This window comes from Cornus florida, unplaced genomic scaffold (assembly GCF_030987335.1).
Source record: "Cornus florida cultivar Cherokee Brave unplaced genomic scaffold, ASM3098733v1 CherokeeBrave_3.0.0_Hap2_Chr10, whole genome shotgun sequence".
In the NCBI taxonomy this organism is placed as follows: Eukaryota; Viridiplantae; Streptophyta; class Magnoliopsida; order Cornales; family Cornaceae; genus Cornus; species Cornus florida.
In genome coordinates this window covers 65277775-65302079 of record NW_026775580.1, presented here as the reverse complement: position 1 = coordinate 65302079, position 24305 = coordinate 65277775, and positions in this window count along the sequence as shown.

Sequence of the window (24305 nt, the reverse complement as noted above, 5' to 3'; positions counted from 1 at the left end):
TGTACTCGAGCCTTACCCCAGGGTGCTCGAGCCTTGGCTTTCAAGCTCGAGCATGAGGTATCGGAATTTGAAAAGTTGATTTTAAAGAAAACCAAGCTCCCAGGGCCTCGTGCCAGACCTCAAGGATCAAACACTATCATTCAAAACTCGAGCCTTGAGTCCCAAAAGCTCGAGCTTGGTACCTAAAGCTCGAGCCCTATGAAGATTGGATCGAGCAATGTAAAAAGAAGAAAACCACAAAATATTTTAAGTGTTGATGGAAAAGATGCATCGAAAAATAGTTGAAGAAATTTGGCTAAGTACAAAATTGGAGATTGAGCACCATCGCTTTAAGCTTGAGCAATAATTCAAGAAAGCTCGAGCATTGTTCCTAAAGCTCGAGCCTGAGCCCCATAGCTCGAGCTCTACTTCTTAAGCTCGAGCCTTCCAGGATAGATGGATGTATAAGTTATGGGGATTATTCTTTTCCAAGTCATATTTCACTCTAGATGGGCCAGAAGACCTAAAAGCCCACCAAACCCTTATTTCTTCTATAAAAGAAGGCACTGGGCCTTGATAAAAGATGTTCCTTTTTTTCTCATATTATTCAGAAGGCTAATATTATGGTGACGACTTTTAGGGTTTCCATAACCTTAGAAGGTAAAGATCCTGAGAAGAGAACTGTCGTCCGTGACGTTGAAGACGACAACAACACAGATGATATTTTGCATCGTTATAAGTAGCTAATTCCTCTCTTAGGGCACTGATGTAACCTGATCTAAGTACAATGGTTTGATTGTTTTAACTCTGGGATATTTTTAATATATATTATATTTCTGATTATATGATTATGAGTAATTGAGACTACTCAATTGGATTTTAAAGTTTTAATAGTTTTCGAATTGTTATTACATTGTCTTAGATATAACTGTTCATAAACTATACCCACCCAATTCTTATTGGACGGTATCTGGCGGAGCCCTACCGGACATAAGAATGGAGATCATGTAATGGTGTTCCAATATTTTTTATAAATGAATGTTTTCATAGTCTATGCTTAGGAAAGATGGATTGTTTGCAAAATTAGTTAAAGTAGGTAGATGGATAGTCCATGCTAACCACAGATAAGTTATACTTAACTGCAATTTATAAAACATCTTTCTTTAAAACCGAATTGAACGAATGTTATTGAGTTCAATTCATTTGAAATATAAATTGTTAAATCCCCAGAGTTGAAATAGTTAACCATAGTATGAAGGTTATGGTGAAGTCAAAGCGCCTAAGACTTTTCTCTTTCTGATCACTTTAGTTTAATTTTAGTTTAATTCTATTTTAAGTTCGCGACAACCAATAAATCAATCAATTCAACCAGTTACCTGTAAACCAATTAATAAGTTTGATTAGGTAAAAACAAAGCAAAGAACACTCATCTCCCTGTGGAATAGACACCTTCTATATGGTACTATCCTACAAAGATTCGTGCTATTGCGAGTGGTAATAAACTGAGACACATCAATTTTTGGCGCCGTTGCCGGGCAGATTTGTTTATTTGTTTAGTTTTTAATTAGTTTACTATTTTTGGTTTACCAGTCTTCAGAATTTCTGATATCTCATCTCAATTCTTTTTTCCTTTCAAGTGCAGGAAATTAATAGTGAGGACAAATACGCTTATGGTGTAATGACCCGGTCATTTTCATTCCTTTCCATTTCTCGGATTTTTACAGATATTTTTTTTCCGTTGATCTTTTCCTTTATGAGTTCAGTTTCTCGTCACTTAGTGTCATCTTGAGTGCTCGGGGATGGTTTCCGAGACTCTTTTCCTTGGATTGATGACTTCCTTTGACGACCGAGTCATTTTCATATTTTCACTTTTGTGACACTATTCACTTTCGTCTTTTTCTCGGTTGTCACCTTGTTGGCATAACTTCACTTTTTGTGTTCGGATTCGATTCCGATTTTGCATGCATCCACGATATTTAAATCCCATGCTATGTGTATTTTCACTTTTGTAGAAAAGCATTCTAAGTGCTTACTTTTCTTGTAAAGGGTATAGACGCATAAATTTTTTGTAATTTTTCTAACTTTAGGGGTTTTTGTGTAATTACTGTAAAGTAATTATTTTTCGTCTCAGGGACCATTTTGTAATTTAATTTGGAAGATATTTTCAAAAATGACTTTTTTGTAATTTTTGGAAAGTGTGACAGGTGTCACACTCTCATTGGTCCACTTGTTGACATGTGTGTGGAAACACTTTGAGGCCTTGGATGATGACACATGGAGGGTGAAGATTCACCCACTTGTTGGCCTAGGATTGGTGCACTTGTTGGCTTGGATGGTTGACAAGTGTAGGCTTAGGATTAAGCCTACAATGGATACTTGGATGAGTGACAAGTGTAGGCTCACAATTTGATCTTGCATTAGTGTGTGTGTGAGAGGTAGTGTAAGAGCACATAGTGAGTGGATGATCTCTATCCCCTCCACTCATATTTCAACTTCATCATTTTTCATTTCCTCCCTCTCTTGTAAAGAAAACCCTAGCCTCCATGGATGGAGCCTAAAGCCTTAAGCTTTGACCTTAATTTTTGAGGGCCTTCCATTGATTTCCAAGCTTGAACTTGGGAATACATTTTGTTTCCCTCATCTTCCTCTTCATAACTTTAGAAGGGTTTGCCATTTTGTGTTGATTTTGCCTTGGATTCTAGAGAGACACTTCTCTAGTGAGGTTTGGGATGTTATAGGGTTATATTTTTATTTCTTGCATGCTATTGATGCTTTTATAAGTTGTATGCATGTCTTTTGCTAATTTGATAAACTTGTGATTTATCATATCTTGCATATAAATCATTTTAGACTTGGTAAATGGTATGGCCATGAGTTGATCTTTGATATATGTTAATTTGAGATGATTTAGATGAGTTTTCAAATCTAGAGATTAAATGGATTTAATTTGATTTAAATTCTAGTAAATTGTGTTTTGCTTGTATCCCATTCTAGATTTGAGATATGGTATGACCATGATTTGGTGCTTGTTATATATTAATTTGGGATCATTTGAATAACTTTTGAAATCTTAAGATTTAATTAAAATTGAATTAATTAAATTCTATATGAAGGTGTCTTGCTCATTTTGTACTTTTGACTTGATATATGTGTAATGAGAATGCTATGTTGTTTAACATAGATTAAATTGAGGTTATTTGGAATAGATTTGAAATCTAGAGAATTTAATTATTTTGTTTAATTAAATTCTATCTAATGACTCCATGGATCTATTGGTATTTTAGAAGTTGTTTCTATATTCAAATCATGGACTTGAACTTGTTATGTATTCACCTTGTTGTGTTTTGAGCATTAGACAACTTTGTTATTATATTTATATTCATGAGAACATGTTTTCTTTATGAAATATATTGATGCCATGTGTAGTGAATTGCACACTTTGTAATTGACATTATGTATGTCATTTTAGAATTGAAACTCTAAGGCATGGATTGTGTGGTTTTAACCTACTTGTGCATGAAAGGTGTTTTCATGCATTATATAAGTTATGTATAAGTTGTGAACTTATTTGGTTTAATTTTGGAATCTTGGAACATTGTTGAGTTGAGATAGCTAGGGTTTGGCTCTAGTACGGGGACGTGAGTCCTCTAAGTCATTGAGATAGTGGGCACTTAGGGTGGTCTTCCCTACGGGTTAGTGCCCGGAATAACCATTGAGGTCTCGGCAGAATTCCGAGCTTAGATGTCCAAGTCTTCCACTATTTGTTTTCGCATTCAATTCCAAGTTAACAATCATGTTTATATTGTAACTTGTGGTTTTGGTTATTGGCGATTTTGATGTTGTTAAGTACATCCATGTTTATAATTTTAATGAATCATTCTGATGTTGTTAAGTGCATCTATGTTTTATGATTTTTGTGAATCATTTTGCTGTTGTTAAGTACATCCATACTAAATTGCTATATTTAGTTGATTACACACTTTTAGATTTCTAGTTGATAACCTAGAGAACCTATGTCTTGATGTGTGGTATTAGATATTCTAATTATGCTAAATTGTTATATTTAGTTGATGTTGCATTTTAGACTTTAAGTTAATTACCTTGAGAATCTATATGTTGTTGCTTTGTGTAAGCATGCTCCTATGTTGTTGCTTTGTGTAAGCATGACCCTATGTTGCTAAAATTGCATGAATGAGGTGATTAATGCTAGAAATGATCTTAGGTAGCTAGGATGCTCCTTGAGTCTCACCTTTGACATAGACGTTAGGTGGAATGAACCACAATAATTAAATCATCCAAACTTGTAAAACGTAGGTCGATGCATGCTCATTTCCTACGAGTAGCTTTATGTTACTCACCCCTACGATACTGGGGCATATTTCAGGTACAAGAATTAAAGTTGAGACTCCCATTATGCTTGGATGACTTGTGGACTTGAAAACTTCCATCTTTGTAAAGGTTGGCTCGGAATGTCAATTGTAGTCTTATTTGACAAAACGTGTATATTTGATTCCATATAAGTAATATGTACATGAGTACACTCCGTACAATGTATTTGACATGTATGAGATGAGGCCGGAGGTCAATCACATGTATTTGTATTCTATGTAGTTTTAACTTCATGAAATATTATGAAAATATTGAAAAAAATGTTAAGTTTTGTCTCACTATGTTTGCATCGGGTGTGGGAATTCCATTTTGATTCTTCCGTAGGATCTCATTAATCATGCATGAAGTGTGGCCAAGGGCCAAATGGTAATTTCCAATCATTTGCTAATTTTGGTTTTCAAAATACCTATTTCAAATTCATTTTCGCCTTTTTGGCCGTTGGGGGGTCGGATTTTGACTCGACCATTTCTGGGAGCCGTGGACCATTCCCGCGCGCTCAAAATCACTTATTACGTTTGCGTGCATATTCGTTTCAGTCTAGAAGTGCACTTGGGGTCAAAAGTATGTTTGGTGCAAACTTACATTTTTTGTCGTTTTGAGCCTAAATTGAGCATAAGGGAATTTTGTGGTTTTTACATGAAAAATAAAGTTTTCTTTTGGCATGGTTGGCTAGAAAACATGATTTTGAGGGTAGTTTCTTCTTTGTGTTTTTCTCAAAAAGGCCCAGAAAGTCCTCAAAATTGCATTTCAAGTCAGCATTTCAGGAGCAGCCTACAGGAGTTCAAGCGCTCTAAAGGGGGGGTTCGAGCGCTCTAACTTTGGGCAGAATTCTCGAGGCAATTTTCGAGTGCTCGAGGTACTATTCACGGGTGTGTGTGTCTTGGTTCAGCACTGCACCTCCGACTTCAAATTAACACATCTTCTTCGTTTTAACTCTGAATCAGGCGATTCTTGAGTCTAAATTAATCACGTTGAAATAAGATTTCCAATGGTACTAATTAAAGCTTCAAATTCTTCTTATGGCTCAAGTTATTCAAGTTTTAGTAAGGTAGTGTTTTTTTTTTGTTCGAACCGGGATAGGGTTTCCCTTCCTTCGACTTCAGAACTTGATATCTTTGTCATCCGGACTCTGAATCAGGTGATTCTTAAGTCTAAATTCTTTAATTTTTTGTTGTCTTTCCAATCGTGTGCACGGTGGCACCCATTTCAGTGTGGAATGACCATTTTGCCCCTCATTCTTATACGTTTTTGAAACGTTGCTTCCGCATTTACTTCCTTTGGGTTTTGTGACCTCGTTGAGGGTCACATTGGTGTCTTAGAGGAGTGTTGTATCTCTAGAGACCATTGTTCTATCTTTTGTTTCTGCATTTTGGATCTGTATTGGGTCATCACAGGACACACTGGGTTGAAAAATCCAGGGTCGTCACAGGTGGTATCAGAGCTCCTAGGTTTGAATACCTTGGACGACGGGTTTTGGGTGCATATCATGCTTATGTTGCCATGCTCTATATGTTTATATGCTTCATGATAACATGTTTTGGTTTGATAACATGTTTATATGCTTATGTACTTATGTGGTATATACAGTATGCCGTTTGTTTAAGCATGATTTTATTTTAATATGAAGAGCATGACATATGATGTATGCTAGATTAGATTTGTATATGCATAGTTGTGTTGCATATTTGGCAGGACTTGGGATTAGTCATTGGACGTTTGAGTTGAGATTGAGTCGTCTGGTAAGTTTTCACTTAGTACGATGGTTGGTGTAATTGGTTTTATTTTGGTATTCTTCCTTGAGGTTGTTGGTGATTGTCCACATGATTTTATGGTAGTATAGGTTGTTGTCGACCTAGTATTGGTTTTGAGGTAGGTGATGAGACACCTTTTGTTTAGGCTCTCGTGAGGTGAGTCATTTGGCGTTGCCATAGTGCTGGATTTGTTGGTTTTGGGCCACGATGAGGTCATGGACCTCTTAGGATCCTCAATTGTTTTGGAAGGTTCCTCTGAGATTGCAATTTTCATGGGCGGGTACGTTGTGGGCGGGTGCATGGCACTGTTATGTTACCGTAGTGGCTAGCTACAAGTGCAGGTCGGATGGAATCAATGTTGGTTTTGTTGTGATAGGCGTTGTCCTTTTGGTTGGTGATAATGTGAGTTTTGTTTTGAGCGTCTGGTGTTGAGACGGTGATTGATGGTCGTTTTGAGGACGATTTTGGAGATTGATTCAGTTGTCTGATTGTATGGCTAAAGTAGCCATTTTGTTTGAGTTCTCTTTGTGTGATGATGCTTTTGGGATCAAATCGATTGATTGATATTTTGGGTTGGTGAGAGCATTGCATTGTTAGTGTCACTTGTAGTGTCACCCTTGGATTCGGAGTTGGATTGTTGGAGTCTTACCATTGTAGAAAAGGCTCACATTTGTTTTGAGACAGGTTATTGTCGCATTGGTTTTTGGAGACAGTTATGGCTAGGACTAGTCTTCCCTTTTTCTTAAACACTCTAGGACACGACGTCCATGGGGTTCATTGTTGCATCGTCTTATTTTTCTGCAGTTTCATTTACTACCATGTTAGTAGTATGATTTCTGATATTATGATGCATAAGTAGGTGGAGGTCTATCTATATTTGCCTTCTTGTTGTGTGGCATTAGCATGCCTTCTTTATATGCTTAGAAATGCCATGTTGTTATTGCGTTTTAATGACATGCTTTTGTGCTTATGTGGAGACGTGTTGCATGTACCTTTGATTTTTATCTATGTGAGTAGATTTATTTCTTGGTAGTTGCATTTCCTTGTCATATGCATAACTTTAAGGTTTGGTTTTCCCCATTCATTTCCTTCTGTCGCACGTAGTGTGTATGCGGGTTTCCACAAGGGTTTTGTGTTGGTTCGTGTTAGGGACTTCACAAGGAGTGATTCTCTTCTCTTCGTTGCAGTGTACACAGCCTTGGGGTTGGTTGGTCCGTGAGGATCACTATCGTTGGCTTGAGTCCTTAGTGAGGATTTGATGGATTTTGGTCGACTTACTTCCATGTAGGGGGTAAAGCCTTTGACCTTGCTGTCTTTCATTTCAGAGATGGAGTCGTGGTGTTGTTCTTCTTAGGACTGGTGGTTCCCTTTCTTTCATGTCTTCCCTTGGGGAGTTTTTGCCATGGTTGTTGACGGGTTGTAGTGCTCAGAGTGAGTGGATTGGTGTGAGATCATTTTTCGGGGACTTGTGTCCATATCATTAAGGATTTGTTCGATTCGTGAGGTGAGCTCGATGCTCTTTTGAGGATGCCTTTTGGAGACTTGTTTCAGTTTTGGAGACCTTGATGTGGTTGACTCTTAGGAAGAGTTTTGAAGGATCATTGTTGGATACGGTTTGTTTATAGAGTTTTCTCGTCCTAGTATGACTAGGCGTGGTTTTGAGGAATTGTTGTTCCAGTGATTGTTTATGGATTGAAATTGAGGAATTTTGATTTAGCTTGGTATTGCCAAGCACGGTTTTGAGAGATTTGTTTTGTGACCTTAGTTGTCAGGATTTTGATGTATGTGTCACTTAGTGGACTTGTATTTCGAGAATTTAGTTATCCATGATAGGGATGCGGATCTGATGTTTGATTACGATGTAGTCTTGCAGTTGATCTGTTTCAGGGAGATATGAAGGACTTTCGATGAAATGTCTTATCATGAGGTTCGTTTTGATTTCTGTAGGCGTTGATTTGCTTGTCAGGTTTTGGATTCCTGATTAATGTTGTTAATAAGGGTATATTGAGACATTGGAGATGTTGGTTTTGCTGTGTTGAGGATTTGGGGCCTTAAGCATAGCGGTACCAATAGCATTGTTGTTAGAGTTTTAGGATTGGCCAGGATGGTCCGGCCGGATATCTTTGGACCATATCTCAACTCTCATAAAATGTTGGTCCTCGTAGTGCTTTTGGTAATGATCATTTTTGACATTGATGTCATTTGTAGCGAGAGGTTTCTTGAGTAGACCTAGTGGGGGGCAGGTTATGAATTAGTGCCTTATACTATTATGCTACCGTACAAAGTTGTGTGTTGTGGGCGAGTACTAGTTGCCGTCGATGCTACCTTACTGACAAGTAAGTGTGGGCGGGCACTCGGTACTGTCATTGCTACCACACATTTGAGTACGTCGTGGGCGGGTTTTGGTCACTATTCGTACTGCCACGTTGTGTTTGTTCTGTACCCTGATTTGATATGTGGTTATCTTGGAGTTCTTTTGGTGGATGTGTTTTGGATTCGTTTGATGGTTCGTTAGGAGGGAAGCTTACGGTTGTGGTCTTCCGTTCCTTTGTTTGACCTTGGGTTCTGTGTGTGACCTTTGACTTGTTGTGTGGCTATGTAGTCACTTTTCCTTTGAGAGGTTGTCTTGTTATAAGCACGTGGGTGCAAATGACACTGGGTTGTGGGGTTCCTTTCAGCTTTGGGGTCGCTGGTGTAGCGTGTTGTGTGGGATATTCGGAGATGTACTCTGTGGTTTTCCTGGTTTCGCCTTTTGTTAGTTGGGGCTGGATTTCGGGGACGAAATCCTTTTAAGGTGGGAAGGTTGTAATGACCCGGTCATTTTTATTCCTTTTCTTTTCTCGGATTTTCACGAATATTTTTTTTCTGTTGATCTTTTCCTTTCTGAGTTCAGTTTCTTGTCACTTAGTGTCATCTTGAGTGCTCGGGGATGGTTTCCGAGACACTTTTCCTTGGATTGACTACTTCTTTTGAGGACTGAATTATTTTCATATTTTCACTTTTGTGACACTATTCACTTTCATCTTTTTCTCGGTTGTCACCTTGTTGGCATAACTTCATTTTTTGTGTTCGGATTCGATTCCGGTTTTGCATGCATCCACGATATTTAAATCCCATACTATGTGTATTTTCACTTTTGTAGAAAAGCATGCTAAGTGCTTACTTTTCTTGTAAAGGGTATAGACGCATAACTTTTTTGTAATTTTCCTAACTTTAGGGGTTTTTGTGTAAGTACTGTAAAGTAATTATTTTTCGTCTTAGGGACCATTTTGTAATTTAATTTGGAAGATATTTTCAAAAATGACTTTTTTGTAATTTTTGGAAAGTGTGACAGGGGTCACACTCTCATTGGTCCACTTGTTGACATGTGTGTGGAAACACTTTGAGGCCTTGGATGATGACACATGGAGGGTGAAGATTCACCCACTTGTTGGCCTAGGATTGGTGCACTTGTTGGCTTGGATGGTTGACAAGTGTAGGCTTAGGATTAAGCCTACAATGGATACTTGGATGAGTGACAAGTGTAGGCTCACAATTTGATCTTGCATTAGTGTGTGTGTGAGAGGTAGTGTAAGAGCATATAGTGAGTGGAGGATCTCTATCCCCTCCACTCACATTTCACCTTCATCATTTTTCATTTCCTCCCTTTCTGGTAAAGAAAACCCTAGCCTTCATGGATGGAGCCTAAAGCCTTAAGCTTTGACCTTGATTTTTGAGGGCCTTCCATTGATTTCCAAGCTTGAACTTGGGAATACATTTTGTTCCCCTCATCTTCTTCTTCATAACTCTAGAAGGGTTTGCCATTTTGTGTTGATTTTGCCTTGGATTCTAGAGAGACACTTCTCTAGTGAGGTATGGGATGTTATAGGGTTATATTTTTGTTTCTTGCATGCTATTGATGCTTTTATAAGTTGTATGCATGTCTTTTGCTAATTTGATAAATTTGTGATTTATCATATCTTGCATATAAATCGTTTTAGGCTTGGTAAATGGCATGGCCATGCGTTGATCTTTGACATATGTTAATTTGAGATGATTTAGATGAGTTTTCAAATCTAGAGATTAAATGGATTTAATTTGATATAAAGTCTAGTAAATTGTGTTTTGCTTGTATCCCATTTTAGATTTGAGATATGGTATGACCATGATTTGGTGCTTGTTATATATTAATTTGGGATCATTTGAATAACTTTTGAAATCTAGAGATTTAATTAAAATTGAATTAATTAAATTCTGTATGAAGGTATCTTGCTCATTTTGTACTTTTGACTTGATATATGTGTAATGAGTATGCTATGTTGTTTAATATAGATTAAATTGAGGTTATTTGGAATAGATTTGAAATCTAGAGAATTTAATTATTTTGTTTAATTAAATTCTATCTAATGGCTCCATGGATTTATTGGTATTTTAGAAGTTGTTTCTATATTCAAATCATGGACTTGAACTTGTTATGTATTCACCTTATTGTGTTTTGAGCATTAGACAACTTTGTTGTTATATTTATATTCATGAGAACATGTTTTCTTTACGGAATATATTGATGCCATGTGTAGTGAATTGCACACTTTGTAATTGACATTATGTATGTCATTTTAGAATTGAAACTCTAAGGCATGGATTGTGTGGTTTCAACCTACTTGTGCATGAAAGGTGTTTTCATGCATTATATAAGTTATGTATAAGTTGTGAACTTATTTAGTTTAATTTTGGAATCTTGGAACATTATTGAGTTGAGATAGTTAGGGTTTGGCTCTAGTACGGGGACGTGAGTCCTCTAAGTCATTGAGATAGTGCACACTTAGGGTGGTCTTCCCTGCGGGTTAGTGCCCGGAATAACCATTGAGGTCTCGGCAGAATTCCGAGCTTAGATGTCCAAGTCTTCCACTATTTGTTTTCGCATTCAATTCCAAGTTAACAATCATGTTTATATTGTAACTTGTGGTTTTGGTTATTGGTGATTTTGATATTGTTAAGTACATCCATGTTTATGATTTTAATGAATCATTCTGATGTTGTTAAGTACATCTATGTTTTATGATTTTTGTGAATCATTTTGATGTTGTTAAGTACATCCATACTAAATTACTATATTTAGTTGATTACACACTTTTAGATTTCTAGTTGATAACCTAGAGAACCTATGTCTTGATCTGTGGTATTAGATATTCTAATTAAGCTAAATTGTTATATTTAGTTGATGTTGCATTTTAGACTTCAAGTTAATTACCTTGAGAATCTATATGTTGTTGCTTTGTGTAAGCATGCTCCTATGTTGTTATTTTGTGTAAGCATGACCCTATGTTGCTAAAATTGCATGAATGAGGTGATTGATGCTAGAAATGATCTTAGGTAGCTAGGATGCTCCTTGAGTCTTACCTTTGACATAGACGTTAGGTGGAATAAACCACAATAATTAAATCGTGCAAACTTGTAAAACGTATGTCGATACATGCTCATTTCCTACGAGTAGCTTTATGTTACTCACCCCTACGATACTGGGGCATATTTCAGGTACAAGAATTAAAGTTGAGACTCCCATTATGCTTGGATGACTTGTGGACTTGAAGACTTCCATCTTTGTGAAGGTTGGTTCGGAATGTCAATTGTAGTCTTATTTGACAAAACGTGTATATTTGATTCCATATAAGTAATATGTACATGTGTACACTCCTTACAATGTATTTGACATGTATGAGATGAGGCCGGAGGTCAATGACATGTATTTGTATTCTATGTAGTTTTGACTTCATGAAATATTATGAAAATATTGAAAAAAATGTTAAGTTTTGTCTCACTATGTTTGCATCGGGTGTGGGAATTCCGTTTTGATTCTTCCGTAGGATCTCATTAATCATGCATGAAGTGTGGCCAAGGGCCAAATGGTAATTTCCAATTATTTGCTAATTTTGGTTTTCAAAATACCCATTTCAAATTCATTTTCGCCTTTTTGGCCGTTGGGGGGTCTGATTTTGACTCGACCATTTCTGGGAGCCGCGGACCATTCCCACGCGCTCAAAATCACTTATTACGTTTGCGGGCATATTCGTTTAAGTCTAGAAGTGAACTTGGGGTCAAAAATATGTTTGGTGCCAACTTACATTTTTTGCCGTTTTGAGCCTAAACTGAGCATAAGGGAATTTTGGGGTTTTTACATGAAAAATAAAGTTTTCTTTTGGCATGGTTGGCTAGAAAACATGATTTTGAGAGTAGTTTCTTCTTTGTGTTTTTCTCAAAAAGGCCCAGAAAGTCCTCAAAATTGTATTTCAAGTCAGTATTTCAGGAGCAGCCTATAGGAGTTCGAGCGCTCTAAAGGGGGGGTTCGAGCGCGCTAACTTTGGGCAGAATTCTCGAGGCAATTTTTGAGCACTCGAGGTACTGTTCACGGGTGTGTGTGTCTTGGTTCAACACTGCACCTCCGACTTCAAATTAACACATCTTCTTCGTTTTAACTCCGAATCAGGCGATTCTTGAGTCTAAATTGATCGCGTCGAAATAAGATTTCCAATGGTACTAATTAAAGCTTCAAATTCTTCTTGTGGCTCAAGTTATTCAAGTTTTAGTAAGGTAGTGTCTGTTTTTAGTTCGAACCGGGATAGAGTTTCCCTTCCTTCGACTTCAGAACTTGATATCTTTGTCGTCCGGACTCCGAATCAGGTGATTCTTGAGTCTAAATTCATTAATTTTTTGTTGTCTTTCCAATCGTGTGCACAGTGGCACCCATTTTAGTATGGAATGACCATTTTGCCCCTAGGTTCATTTTTATCCATTTTTGAAATGTTGCTTCCGCATTTACTTCCTTTGGGTTTTGTGACCTCGTTGAGGGTCACATTGGCGTCTTAAAGGAGTGTTGTATCTCTAGAGACCATTGTTCTATCTTTTGTTTCCGCATTTTGGATCCGTATTAGGTCATCACAGGACACACTGGGTTGAAAAATCCAGGGTCGTAACATATGGGATAAAAAGTTTCGGTTTATAAAACCTTCTGTGAGTTTTTACTGTTTTCTTTTGCTTAGAATTTTTATTTTTTTGTTAATATTTGGATTACTGGAATTGGTGCATGTTAACTCATCATACTCAGTCAGAACCTTTAGTGCATAATCCTGAAATAGAGAGAACTCTTAGTCAATTTAGAAAACTTAAAAAGGGTTTAAGCTCAATAGAAAGTTCCTCTAATAACATGGCTAATAATCGTGATGCAACGTGTAATGGTAATGGAGAACGAGTGCCACAAGCACCTATTCCTCCATAACCATAAATGAGGGATCATTTTATTCTAATTACATACCATTCCCCTTTGTGCTTTGTATTTTCTGATACTGATGTAACCCATTATGAGATCAAGCCTACTATGATCGAAATGCTTCCTACTTTTCATGGGTTTGTAACAGAGGATCCTTATACGTACTTGGATGTCTTTTTGGAATTGTGTTCGACTTTCAAGTTAACCACTTTTACCAATGATTCATTCAGGATGCAACTTTTCCAATTCTCTCTTAAAGACAAAGTAAGAACTTGGTTGCAGTCCCTTCCAACAAGCTCCATTTCTACATGGGACATGTTGTAACAAGAGTTCTTGAAAAAGTACTACACAGTGGGTAAAACCTCACAAATGAGAAGAGATATCATGGCATTTTCCTAAATTTTGGTAGAACAGTTCCATGATTCATAGGAAAGATATAATGATCTTCTAAAAAAGTGTCCACACCATGATATTGCTAAATGACACTTAGTACAGATTTTCTATGATGGTCCTTCTGATTCTCATAGGAACATGGTTGATGCATCTAGTAATGGAGCTTTTCTTCATAAGAATCCGGCTGATGCTTGGGAACTATTTGAGGCCCTAAGTGAAAATTCAATGCAACATGCTTTTTCCTCTAGGTCAAGGTTTTGACCTGGAATGCATAAGGTTGAAAAACTCTATGAGGTAGAAAAATCTAGTGAGTTAGCTGCTCAAATAGAAGCGTTGAACCGTAGGTTTGATCAAGTCTTATCATCTGGCTATGTTCCTGTTGCTAATCCATAAATTGCCTTGCCAAAGGAAGTTTGTTCAATCTGTGCTAATCCTTCTCATTTTCCTAACACTTGCCCTATGATGGGACAACCATCTAAGATCCCACAGGAGCAAGTGAATGCTGCATTTTCCAGACCAGCTTATAGTCCATATGCTTCTACATATAGTCCTAGCTGGAAAGACCATCCTAATCTATTATGGTGTAATTAAAGTTAAGGAGCCACTGTTCCACAATCACGGGACAGTACCAAAATTTATCCAACCCTTTGCCACAAAATAATTTTTTCAATCAATCAACTATTTATCGTCCACCTCAGTTTAGGAATCAACCCACTCAAACTTCTAATCTTCCACCTCCTCCTAGAATTCTACTTTTGAGGATCAAGTACTCAATGCTCTTGTTGATCTTAAAGCCAATACCCAACTTCTTAATTCTTATTCACAAGCCATAGCAAAGCTAGAGGTATATGTTGGGCAAATAACAAGTACTCTATCTCGAAGAGAGGATGAAAAGCTGCCTAGTAAGTCAGTAGCTACCAAAATGGCAGACTTACATAATTGATGAAACCAATTCCTCAGGTATTCACCATGAGCAAGTTCAAGCTATCGCTACATTGAGGAGTGGTAAAGTGGTTGATAATCAAGTTGAAAAAGGAGAGGAAGAAAAAGAGAAGCTTAGGGTTCCCATTGATCCTATCATAAACTCTATTCCACAAACCACAACAGGAGTTAAAGGTGGAGTCACTTCTTTATCTGTTCCCAACCTTAAGACAACTTATGAGCCAATAACGCCTTATCCTGAACGTCTCAAGGAACCCTTCTACTTTGGTGAGCAAGGGGAGAAAATTCAAGATATGATAGAGGTCTTTAAACAGGTCAAAATCAATCATCCTCTGCTTAATGCTATAAAACAAATTCCAGCCTACTCTATATTTCTAAAGGACTTGTGCATTCTTAAGAGAAAATCCAAAAGCTAAATTCCTAAGAAAATTTGTTTCACCGAGCAAGTCAATGCTATTCTTAAGTACAACACTCCTCTAAAGGTTAAAGATCCTGGTGCTCCTATAATTTCTTGCATCATTGGAAATAATGTGATAGAGCAAGCACTACTTGATCTTGGAGCAAGTGTGAATCTTATTCCTTACTCGGTGTATGAGAAGTTAGGTTTGGGAGAGTTAAAACCTATGTCGGTTGTTCTACAGCTTGCTAACCGTTTTGTCAGATAACCACGAGGTATTGTTGAAGATGTACTCATAAAAGTGGACAAGTTTGATTTTCCAGTTGATTTCTTAGTTCTTGATATAGAACCGGTCCACGATTCCAAAAAGTATATTCCAGTCATTCTTGGGCGTCCTTTTCTAGCCACAATGAATGCTTGCATTAACTATAGGACTGGAGCTATAGATTTATCTTTTGGGAATATGCAAGTCAAGCTTAACATCTTCAATGCTATTCATCATCCCCACGATGATAGTGAATACTTCTTCCTTGATGTTATTGATGAGTTGGTTGTGGAATCACTCCCAACTATTTTATTTAAGGATTCTTTAGAAGCTTGTCTGAATCACTTCAACTATGAAGACTTCGATATCGAATCTTCAATAACTGAAGTGAATTCATTGCTCAACTCCACTCCTATCACAGATTTTCCTCCATGGAAATCTAGACTTGAGCCTGTTCCTCCATTTTCTAGTACTTCGCCTATTCCTTCCTTAGAGTCTCCACCTAAGCTTGAGCTTAAGCCACTACCGGACAAGTCAAGTATGCTTTCTTGGGTTTAAATGACACCCTCCCGATGATCAATGCTTCCAATCTTATAAGTTCCCAAAAAAGTAGTCTCTTAAAAGTTTTTAAGCAAAAGAAAGAGGCTATTGGGTGGAATGTGGCTGATTTGAAAGAAATTAGTCCCCATAATTTGCATGCATCAGATTCATTTGGAGGAGGATTCCCAAATATCTCAGGAACTCCAAAGAAGATTGAATCCCAATATGAAGGAGGTGGTTATGAACGAAGTTGTGAAGTTCCTAGATTCAGGATTAATCTACCCCATCTTAGATAGCAAGTGGGTAAGTCCTACTTAAGTAGGACCTAAAAACTTATGTATTACAGTAGTTGAGAATTTCGAGGGAGAATTAGTTCTACAGCACACCACAATTGGATGGCGTGTGTGTATTGATTACTGGAAACTTAACTCTGCTACTAGAAATGATCATTTTCCATTACCATTAATTGATCAGATCCTAGAGTGGTTAACTGGCTAGAACTATTATCACTTCTTAGACGGATATTCTGGCTATAATCAGGTGGCCATTGATCATAAGGATCAAGAGAAAACTACTTTCACTTGTCTATTCGGTACATTTGCATATAGAATGATGCCTTTCGGATTGTGTAATGCACAACAACATTCCAGAGGTGTATGATGTCTATCTTTTCGGACATGGTTGAAAGTTTCTTAAGGTCTTTATGGATGACTTCTCTATTTTCGGATCCACATTCGAGAATTGTCTCCAACATCTGTCACCAGTGCTTTAACGTTGTAGGGAAACAAATCTTATTCTTAATTGGGAGAAGAACTATTTTATGGTTCAAGAGGGGATTGTTTAAGGACATATTATTTCAGAGAGAGGAATTGAAGTTGATAGAGTCAAAGTAGATTTGATCTCTAAATTGCCTCCTCCAACCTCCGTAAGGGGAGTGCGATCATTTCTTGGGCACGTCGGGTTCTATCGATGTTTCATTAAAGACTTCAGTAAAATTTCTCGTCCTTTGTGTAATCTACTTGCAAAGGACGCTCTTTTTGTCTTTGATGAATCATGCCTAGAAGCTTTCCATAAGTTTGACTCTCTTCTTTCTTCAACTCCTATCATGAATCCTCTAAACTGGGCTCTTCCATTTGAGATCATGTGTGACGCATCTAATTATGCTATGGGTGCTGTCTTAGGACAACGAGTAGATAAACTTCCTCATGTTATCTACTATGCTAGCAAAACTCTTTCAGATGCACAATTGAATTATACTACTACTGAAAAAGGGTTACTTGCAATTGTCATTGCTTTGGACAAATTCAGATCATATCTATTAGGTTCTAAAGTCGTGGTCTATTCTGATCATTCTACTCTAAGACATCTTCTTTCCAAAAAGAAACAAAACCCCTTTTGATTCGATAGATCCTCTTGCTTCAAGAGTTGGATTACCAAATCCGGGATAAGAAAGGGTCAGAGAATGTGGTAGCTGATCATCTTTTTTAGAATTCTAATTGAGGATACCTCAATTTCACTTCCAATTGTGATTCCTTTCTAGATGAACAGTTGTTTAGGGTTTCTCATACGGATTTGCCTTGGTTTGCTGATATTATGAATTATCTCGCAATAGGCAAAATTCTTTTATATTGGTCAAAGCAGGAAAAAGATCAATTTTTCTCCCAGATTAAGATGTATTATTGGGAAAATCCCCAGCTTTTCAAGTATTGTGCTGACCAAATCATTCGTAGATGTGTTCCTGAGAGTGAGTTTCATAGTATTCTGACCTTCTGTCATAGTTTGGCTTGTGGAGGTCATTTCAGTGTAAAGAAAATTGCAGCTAAAATTCTTCACTCTTTGAGGATGCATATTTGTTTTATAGGTCATGCCTTCGATGTTAGCAGTTAGGATCAATTTGTAGAAGAGACATGATGCCCTTAACTCCGATCTTAGTCATTAAGGTTTTTGATTTATGGGGTATTGATTTCATGGGTCCTTTTGTTTAGTCGAATAAAAATGAGTATATTCTTGTGACTGTTGATTATATGTCTAAATGGGTTAAAGCAGTGGCTACTAAAACCGCTGATCACGCAGTTGTGATTGAGTTCATTCAAACGAACATTTTCAGTCGGTTTGGTATGCCACGAGCTATTATTAGTGATGGGGGTGCTCATTTTTGTAATAGGTACTTCCGTACTTTGGTATAAAAATACTCTATCACTCATAAAGTTGTTACTCCCTATCATCTCCAAACAAGTGGCCAAGTTAAAATATCTAATCGTGAGATTAAGAGAATTCTTGAAAAAACGGTTAAGCCAGATCATAAGGATTGGTCATTCAGACTAAATGATACTTTGCGGGCTTATCAAACAGCTTTTAAAGCTTCGATTGGTATGTCACCTTACCGTTTTGTCTATGGTAAATGGTGTCATCTTCTTGTAGAGTTAGAGTATAGAGCTCTATCGGCCATAAAAAAAGCTCAATTTTGATATGAACTCTGCTGGTTCAAACAGGAAGCTTCAACTAAATAAGCTCGAAGAATTACGTAATGATGCCTATGAGAGTGCTAAGGTTTATAAATCCAAGACTAATGCATTTCACGACAAGCATATCTTGCGTAAGACTTTTGAGCTCGGGTAGAAGGTTTGGTTGTTTAATACACGATTGAAACTTTTTCCTGGAAAGCTTAAGCCACGTTGGGAGTCCATATATGATTATTTCTATTACGCCTTATGGTGCAATAGAAATACAAGATTGCAAGACTGGACAAGTGTCCAAAGTTAATGGACAAAGATTAAAACCATACATTGAGGGTAGTGTGCAGAGAGGCATAACAGAGGCAGTAGAACTTCATGATCCTATTTACTTGGACTAGAAAGGTCAGTTTTCATCGAGCTAACGACGTTAAACTTAGCATTTGTATGTTGTACTTTAGTTTCTTTTTATTTTTTATTTTGCTTTAATTTTTAGGTTTTTAGTTTATTTTTATTGTTATTTTATTTCTAGCGTAGCTTAGGTTTAGGTTTATTAAGAAAAAGAAATAAAAATTGAAAAAACAGAAAAATATAAAAATTTGTCCTCAAAGCTCGAGCATTAGCTATCAAAAGCTCGAGCTTGCACATGCTAAGCTCGAGCCATTCTTCATCGCTAAGTTTAGGGTTTTTAGCGGCAAAGCTCGAGCCTTAAGCCTAGGGCTCGAGCTCTAGTACATTAATATAAATAAAAACCCTCGTGCTGAGTTTGAAAATCTCGTGTTCTCAAGCATTTTCGCCTTCTTTCTCTCCCAATCTCTTCAATCTCTTTAGAACCATCATTTACAGTGTCTCAGGTTTCGATCCTACATCAAAAGGTAAGCGATCCTCTCATTCTTTCTTTGATTTATATATATATATATATATATATATATATATATATATATATATGTATATATATATACATACTTTCTATATATATTTAATGATTTTACCCCAAAATCATATCCAAATGCTTTAAAAGTTAGATTTAATCATTAATATCTTCATTCTAATCATGAATCCTAATCCAAACTTGCAGAAATTCCAGATTTACTCTTAGATTTGAAGAACACGGGTTTTGATATTTTTAGAGGTGTGGAGTTGAAAATTTTGAAGTTTGGGGTTATTGTGCAATTGAATAGAAGTTTGGGGGTGTTTTAGGGATTGATTTGGACGTTTTTGGAAGGTTTGGGAGAGGATTTGATTCAGTCTATACCCCGGAAGCTCAAGCTCTCATCTTTAGGCTCGAGCTATTGCTTGCAGCAAGTTCGAGCATAGGGAACATCAAGCTCGAGCCTTACACAATGGAAAACTTGAGCAATAGGCTTTTAGGCTCAAGCTTTGGAGCACAGATTGGAATTTCTTGAGCAGTTGTTGATGGGCAGTGCTAGAGGCTGTAGACACTGTTATAGAGATGCCTTGACATCCACAACAGAGAGTTATTCAGACTCCAGCTATGGCACTGGCGGAGGCTTGGAGGTACAACACTATCCAGCAGGAGACGGATTTTGTGCTGGCTGATTTTGAGCGGCACAAATATACATTCTGGGCAGTGGAGGCCTTGCGGGCTCGTCAGTTGTCAGGATTTCTGAGGCATTCAACACAGATAGCCTGTCCCAGACTTGTGCGTGAGTTTTACCGCACCTTAATTTTACATGCAGGCGATGACGCATATGATGGCAAGGACTATTTTACAACCCCTGTTGAGGGAATTGTTCTGACAGTGGACTGTGCAACTATAGCAAGAGCTATGGGCTGCCACCATAGATGCCCCACAGCTCCTCTGGGCAGTTCCCACCGATACCCCCTGGCCTGTCTCGAGAGGTTATGGTCAGATCACTTGGCCCTAGCATTCCACCACTTTTGAGACGGTGCGGAATCCACAGCTGCCACACCGCTTTTGGTTTCTTGATACGCTCCTTGTGGCCAATGCTCGCCCTATAGGATATAAGATAAGGTGGTGCATAGAGATGGTGGATGTGCACTATGCATTCCATGACGGCTATTGGGTTCCATACTTCAGCTTTTGTTTTTACAGATGCGCCAGCTCTATGATGAGATGGGAGAGGCTAGACACCCTCCTAGTGACCACTTACAGTTCCCTAGGCTCATTACTCGCCTGATGGAGATCTCGGGGGTTCCATTACTCCCGAATGAGGCGACGATGACAGTTTTCACACAGTATCATTTCACTCAATGGAATAATGTTTGGGGCCATATGCCCAAGACCAGATGCAGGGAGTGGAGGCTAGATGATGAGATCAGGAAGGATTGATGGCGATTAGATGTCGAGGCTAGAGGTGTGCCATATATGCTAGATGGACCTCCTTATCCACCTCCCCCTACTATTCTTTTAGCCGATCATGCAGATGCAACGGTTGTTGGGGAGGAGGATGACGATGACGATGAGGCCACAGAAGATGAAATGGATACCTCTAATGGCCAGGCACCACCGAGGAGGAGGCCAGTTCCTACAGCACAGCCTGAGAAGGGTGTGAGTTTTTCTCAGGCTGAGATTAAACAGTTACATGCCAGGGTGGCAGAGCTGCAGGATGAACTGACATTCCTGAGACAGATGTTGATTGAGCAGCAGAGTATTCTCACTGAGCTTTTACGCTGTACTCCGTCTGCCGCTCTACTTCTACAGATCCTCCTCCACCTCATATGGATTAGTTGTCTAGGGCTTTTTTGTATTTTGTTTTGCTAGATAGGCACCTTTTGAGGACCAGGGCAGTATTTTTGATATATTTCATTCTCTATATTGTATTTCTGCCTTAAGTCTGTTATTCAAAGCATTGTACTGATTCTGATTATTTATATACATGCTTTTTGCCTATCTTATACTTGTGTTGATATTTGAGCTACATGTGATGTTTCTCTGTTATTACTCCATATACTTGATACTATAATATGTGTTGGAGTTTGATGTTTTTGCCACGTGTTACAGACTAAGTTTGGGGGTGACTTCTCTATTTTGCCCTTTTATGCTTCATATTGGTATATATTTGCTGGTCTGGTATAGTATAGTAATATCTTTCTAACTCTCTTTTGTTTTCACACATTGAGGACAATGTGCACACTAAGTTTGGGGGTAAAGGAAAATTTAACTTTTTGATAATATAATACAAGACCCTGAAATTTGATGTTACAAGCATGATTTTGAGTCTGTTGATTGTCACGTATTCTTTCTGCAACCTGATATTGGTTAGAAATGGTCTATATGCCAAAATAATGTTGAAAAAGAATTCTTGAAATTTTTTTAAATCAGTTGGTGGCATGTGGTCCACTTTGTTAGGATGATTATTATTTGATGATATTGATCTCTAAAATACTCCACTTTGCACATATTCACACTTGCATGAATTCTATGGGGTATGAACTGGAAGTCTTGTTTTGTTTTGAGTTAAACTGAGATGAGCAAGTGAATTTGATAATTTTGATAATCAAGGCATAAAATAATAATAATAATAATAATAATAATAAAAGAAAGGAAAGAAAAGGTATGTATGCAATAAATAGAAAACATTCTTCGCCAATGTGAATGAAAGAAAAAAAAAAAAAAAAAGTGAAGAAAAGAAGTAGAAAAGGGTTAAGTTCAAGTCTGTACCTAGAGTGCTTGAGCAATTAAGTCCTTAGGGGGGGTGTTCTGACACTTAATGCCCTAAGACCATTTGGTTTGGGAGTTATTGACTAAAAACTTGTTACATAAGGGGTTTAGGTTGCCTAGATTACTTGAACAATTAGGTTTGAAGGGATACTTTATCACTTAATGCCCTAAGACCGTCTGGTTTGGGAGTCATTGGCCGAAAGTTCATTACATGGGTAGTTTAGAAAGCTTAATAGACCTGAACATTACACAGTATCCTTTTTGAAAAATGCATATCAGTAGAAAAAAATAATAATACCTTGGGAGTTGGAATTTGAAAAGTTTGCCTGTAAGTTGAGGAATAGAAAGGAATAAATGCAAGTATAAATAATAAGCCACATGTTTGACTATAAGTTCACTTTTAAAGAATTTTGGAGATTGAAATTGTTGAATAAATGATTAGACTGACATATGGGGACTATGACTGCTAAATTGAAATTGAAAGCTGAAAGTTTTTCTAATTAATATAATTGGATGTACTTGCTATATTTGATTGATTGATAAACTACAGGGATATCATGATTTGAAAACAGGCCTGAATGAGCTTATTGTGCAATTAAGGCACTGTTTGAGATGTTTGTGGGTACTATCACTGGAACACAAGACTATAAGTCGTCCACTAGGGATAACCTACGGGTTTAAAGGCTTATTGCATAGGCTAAATGCAACTGTGATTCCCACGAAAGTGGCTCTTTAGTTCTGTATTGCTAAGGGACTAGCAATATGTAAGTTTGGGGGTGTGATGAGCGCTGAATAGTGCATATTCGAGCCCTTAAATATACGTATGTTAAGATCTAAAATAATACTTCTATCCATTGTTAGACTAATTTATGCTTATTGTGTGTTTATAGGTACTTTCTAGAGAAACAGTTAAAACCAGGACTTTAAGATGAAAAGACTGATATCGAAGCTTACAGAGTCGTTGCCCGTCATTCAAAGCAAGCTGAGAGCTTTAATGGTGAAGTTTGGAAGAATTCAAGTACTAAAGCTCAAGCCTAAGTTCCAAGGCTCGAGCCCTGCAAGAAAAAGAAGAAATTCAATAAGGTATTAAAGCTCAAGCCTTGTACCTCCAGAGCTCGAGCCCTACTCAGTGGTGCTCGAGCCTTACCCCAGGGTGCTCGAGCCTTGGTCTTCAAGCTCGAGCATGAGGCGTCAGAATTTGAAGAGTTGATTTTAAAAAAAACCAAGCTCCCAGGGCCTCGTGCCAAACCTCAAGGATCGAGCACTATTATTCAAAGCTCAATCCTTGAGTCCCAAAAGCTCGAGCTTGGTACCTAAAGCTTGAGTCCTATGAAGATTGGATCGAGCAATGTTAAAAGAAGAAAATCCCAAAATATTCTAAGTGTTGATAGAAAAGACGCTTCGAAAAATAGTAAAAGAAATTTGACTAAGTACAAAATTGGAGATCGAGCACCATCCCTTTAAGCTCGAGCAATAATTCAAAAAAAGCTCGAGCTTTGTTCCTAAAGCTTGAGCCTAAGCCCCATAACTCAAGCTCTACTTCTCAAGCTCGAGCCTTCTAGGACAGATGGATTTATAAGTTACGAGGATTATTTTTTTCCAAGTCGTATTTAACTCTAGATTGGCCAGAAGACCTAAACGCCCACCAAACCCTTATTTCTTCTATAAAAGAAGGCATAGGCTTTAATAGAAGAAGTTCTTTTTTTTTTCGTATTATTCAGAAGGCTAATATTATTGTGGTGGCTTTTAGGGTTTCCATAACCTTAAAAGGTGAAAATCCTGAGAAGAGAAATGCCGTCCGTGACGATGAAGACGACAACAACACAGATGATATTTTGCATCGTCATAAGTAGCTAATTCCTCTCTTAGGGCACTGATGTAACCTGATCTAAGTACTATGGTTTGATTTTTTTAACTCTGGGATATTTTTAATATATGTTATATTTCTGATTACATGATTATGAGCAATTGAGACAACTCAATTGGATTTTAAAGTTTTAATAGTTTTCGAATTGTTATTACCTTGTCTTAGATAGAACTATTCATAAAATATACTTACCCCATTCTTATTGGACGGTATTTGGCGGAGCCCTTCCGGACATAAGAATGGAGATTATGTAAATGTGTTCCAATATTTTTTTTATAAATGAATGTTTTCATAGTCTATGCTTAGGAAAGATGGATCGTTTGCAAAATTAGTTAAAGTAGTTAAAGTAGGTAGGTAGATAGTCCATGCTAATCGCAGATAGGTTATTGTTAATTGGAATTTATAAAACATCTTTCTTTAAAACCGAATTGGACGAATGT